We start from the raw sequence: 4955 nt of genomic DNA on the forward strand, positions 1-4955 counted from the left end.
TCCAAAAACCAGAAGAAAATCAAAATGAAGTCCAAATCATGAATTTTTCTACTCGCTGCTCAGTCAAAAAGAGGAAGTATAATTTTAAGGAAATTGGTTCTAATGATTTAAGGAGAAAGGTTATCTGAAGACACAGTTCTTTGAAGTCAGGAATCTTGTTTTAGAATTATATTTTTGCTCAGTTCCAGTTTTAAAAAGAAACATAAAGGTTCAATATAGAGATTTAAACTCTATAAAAATACTAAGTTTGAAATTCACCAGAGATAACTTTAAAAAATATAAATCTCAGATTATAATTTAGAAGATATCTAAGTATGGTTGTATGTAGCATTTTTGTATCTGAAATTATAGACTGTATTTTATAAAAATAGATTTTGGTCTTGTTTCTCACTATGTCATTTATTTCAACAGTATATTTTTAGATCTAAAATGTTTTCAACTTAACATGACAGTGTGCTTAATATCATTTGAATATAAAAGGACAGCTGTAAAATTGGGTAGTGTGTATTATTTAAGCACGTTCCTTCCTTTGGATGCTACTTCCTCTGTATGGGATGCTTCATATCCCAATTATGTGATGAATGTGAAACTTGAAGAGAAGCCAAATCCCATTTTGTATAATCTCAATGACTCACAATTTACAGATCTGGTGTAATTGGAAATTACCCTTGAAACCATGTTGTCGCCATGTTGCAGAATAAAACTGATGCGGAAGAGGTGCTGGGCCTTATCAGGCTGAAGGTTCCTAGTCAAGGAAACTTGAGAAAATGGTGTGGAAAGACTACTGGTCCACAATCGTTACTTTTCAAAGCCCTGAAACCAAAACAAGTCCTTAGAAGACTGTGTGCTGTTACCTTTATCTAAAAGATGATTATATATAGGCATTTCAGATATATTAGTATTCATGCCCTGCAACTTTTAAATGATTTAGCAATATCAAAAAGATGAGAATTGATTTTATTTTTAGGTTTGATTGAGAAATTAAGAACATAAATAGTCACGGAGGAAAAGTCTTACTGGCAAATTGGAGTACAGGTACCCACTTGGAAGTGTCTTTCTCTGCTTCTCTGCTACAAAAGATTATGGCTTAAGTACTTTCTTGGAAACAGGCCAAACTCTCAGGTACCCATGAAGTCAGGGCTACATAATATGAGAGCTATTCAATAGTATGGGTGGGTTCAGATATCTTCTTATAATGATTATCTTTGTGTATTAACATTCAAGATATTTACATATCTTGAGTTCCTTCTTGTTTCACAATCACTAGCTTGTATTATTTTCCATCTTGTTCCTTTTTTTTTTTTCCTGGTTGTTTTTGGCTAGATGGGAGACTTTATTGATTAATCATGATCAACAGTTACAGTGTGAAAGTATTCATTGGTGATTCATTCTTAGGGTTTTACAGGATAGTTAAAATGCTACTTTTAAGAAACATGTTTCTTATATTATGGGTGTATGTGCGTCTGCAGAGGATCACTTTTTTTTAATTTTATTTATTTGAGAGAGAATGAGAGACAGCATGAGAGGGAAGAGGGTCAGAGGGAGAAGCAGACCCCCCGCTGAGCAGGGAGCCCGATGTGGGACTCGATCCCGGGACTCCAGGATCATCACCTGAGCCGAAGGCGGTCGCTTAACCAACTGAGCCACCCAGGCGCCCCAGAGGATCACTTTTATTCAGTGTTTTACAATGCAAGTACATTGCTTTGCTCAAAATTCTTCTGACCTATTGCAGCCAACTCGTTGGATATATGTGAATATGGATCATAGGTCTTACAAACCTTAATTTGCGCATGACATTCTATGTGCTTTTGTGTCTCCCAAAGCTGGAAAGGAAGAAAGGAAAGAGGTTAGGTGTTGGAAATACTCATTTTTCTCCTTCATAAATCTAAACATTGCTTATGAAAACTTATGGTTGTGAATATATGGAAATGGGTGGGTAGGAGGAAATGTGCCTCTTTAAAACCATAAGATTTTATCATTAATATTGAGGTGTATTTGCGTGTATATAAACGTACCATTGTAAATATAGCAAAACTTCCATAGCATTTTTATTTTTTTATAATCTGTAATAAATCTGTATAAATCACTGCCACAGTTGGTCTTAGCATTGTATTTTACTATAAAACTAACTAGCACAGTTCTATAGTAAAATGCAAATGAACATTTTAAATTTGGTTTTGATGAAAGAAGAAAATATAATTGTTCTTACTCCCAGTCCCCCTGCTTTTATAGTTTACTTCTAAGCATTTCTAAATCGGGAAAATATCTGTACATTTAAGCCGAGTTGGTCTCAGGGCAATAAGAGAAAACAACTTCCTTACATCTCATCTCATTGTTGGTCATACATAAACAACATGTAAAAAGGAACATCACTGCAAACAAAAGAAACTTGATTTATAGAACCATCTCTGAGCAAAAATAGTCTGAAGTTCACAAATATAATGTAAGGGTGATAAAAGTTATAGCTAATGTTTTAGGTATTCCTTTTTTCAAAAGCAGTGTTTCATTATCTTGGTGTTGCCCCAATCTTGTGAGTCTTACCTGATAACAAAAAGAAATCATCACCATCATCAGCATCATCATCATCATCATCATCATCATCATCATATGTCTCCAAGGAGTGGATTTGGAGATGATGCATTCATTTAAATTTGAATTTCTCAGAATCTGCGAGACAGTAGTTCTTTGGAGCTGACTCTCATAGCTTTGACTACCTTGGGCTCAAAACTGTGTTATCACCGCAGGTTGTTAATTTGTTGTATGACAAAATAGAAAACTAACTCTGGAGTGCTCAGCATGGGCCATGTCAGAATATTCTAAATTCCCTAGGCTCGTGAAACAGTACAGAGTGCAACAGCTAGCTATCTTATACTAATGGTATTGCTGATCCAATGTCCAAGTTTGTTTTCTTCCTTTAAAAAGATGCTTAACACAATACTATAAAACAAATGTTTATATTTGTTACAAAACAGTCTCCCTAAATATTTGGTGGCATATTTAACTGACTAATCCTGTAAACATTTAGGCAATTAGAATAAGATTTTATTCCTTGGGCCCATGCCACTCTGGCATATTACATAGAAGGAAACTAAGATTTTGAGTAATGTTGATAATTTATGTGTTGAAAATTGAGAAAGGTTGTGGGACCACTGAGACTTGATGATCTAAATTAATGTAAAGGAATTCATATGAAATATCACTGTTTCTGATAAGAAGCACTATAAACTTACTAGGAATTAATTCCACTTAGAAAGCACACACAAAAAAATCCATTTGCCTTGACAAAATAGTATAAAAATGAAAAGAATTCCAGCTCACAGGAGACACTTGAAACATTCCATTACTTCATTTTTAAATTTTGTCTTCTTGGAGAATATCAAGTAATGCTCTTTTCTTTAAAGTTAATTTTGTCTGACATCTTTTGCATAATGTTTGACTGGTATACCTCCCCCCCACCCTTTTCTTCTACTGAAAACTGTTCTGTGAGTATATGTAAATTTTAGATGTGTTTCTAATAAACAACCTATGGTAAGATTTCACATTTTTATCCTGTCTGACAATGCTGTGTGCTTTTCAGGCTGTGATGATGAATTTTCCCTGCTTTTCCCACAGTCTCATGCAGCCTCCATTCAGATGCCTGACTGGGCTTGTATCGGAGTCTGTACTCAGAGAGAAATATGTTCCTGACACCCAACATACGAAATTCATCATCACCAACGTGTAAATCTGATAAAAGCCTGACACTGTAGACATAATCATAGACCCTCCTTTGTATGGTTCTCGTTGACCCAAGGTAGCTACTGATGCACAGCTTAAAGCAAAAGAGATTCCTTAAAAAAGTATTCCAGGGCCTTTGATAGCATAGATGCAAGTATAATTGCTGAAATCTGAACTAATACACTACCATTATTGGGATTTAGTTGTTGAAACAATGTATCCTCTCTTTGTTCTTTAGTATTTGATAAAGCAACCCATAAAAAAGGGAAGCGCATTGGCTTCCAAGTCTCTCTCTCTCTCTCTCTCTCTATATATATATATATATATATTTTTTCCTTTCTAAAGTAAGTATTAGCCAGCATCTGGAAAGCTAAAATTGCCTTTGATGTAAAGAGGGCCTGAAATTAACTCCTATGAAATCAAAGCAAAATATATAGTTCCTATGCTAAGTAGGAATATAAAAGTATGGAGACAGGGAGATACCACATTTATTTGATTCTAAAACTTTTATTGAAATTGGCAAACTGATGAGTCTTCTGTGGAATACTACATATAGTAAATAAGACTTCTGAAATACTGAATTTTGTGGAAATTAACCAGTCACTACTTTTGACAGCCTTAAGTCTGGTTTTATTATTGAAATCTAAGAAATCCTCTCCTGACCTCACATTTTTGGTAATCAGGTTTATCACACTAGTGAAAGAACTAACCATTTTCAGCTCATCTTCTGCCTGGCAAATAGAGCACACAGCGTTCTCCAGAGCATGAAATAAAATAGAGCAGTGTCAAGTGTAACACACTAAGTGTCGCCTTCAGCTTTTCCTGCTCTTTTTATTTCTTGTGCTGTTCAGCTGCTGCATAACTTCAGTGTTCTCTCCAGTTTCACCTTCAGTTGGGCTTTGAGGGTGACAAGTTGGTATTGTTCCCAGACTCAAATTATGATATTTAGGATATTAAGTTGTATCCTTTCTGCTCTGACCATAAAGTGTGAAATTGGGGCAGATGAATTTAGTTGATTAAGGTATTATTAGACTAATTTGTGAGTTGAGCCAATTGGCTTTATACTGATAAAAACTATTTCATACCCGTAATCATGGGGATTCAGTAAAGGGCATGGAGCTTATGGCTTACTACAGATCCTAAGCGAGAGGATGGCACAAAGTCATAAGGATTAAAAGAAGAATTCAAAATGTATGTCTTATAGACAGGAATACAATACTCTTCTAAAACCGGATATG

The sequence above is a fragment of the Eumetopias jubatus genome, unplaced genomic scaffold (genome assembly GCF_037043125.1).
Source record: "Eumetopias jubatus isolate StellerSeaLion01/CBP00866 unplaced genomic scaffold, mEumJub1_p1.0 scaffold_2, whole genome shotgun sequence".
In the NCBI taxonomy this organism is placed as follows: domain Eukaryota; kingdom Metazoa; phylum Chordata; class Mammalia; order Carnivora; family Otariidae; genus Eumetopias; species Eumetopias jubatus.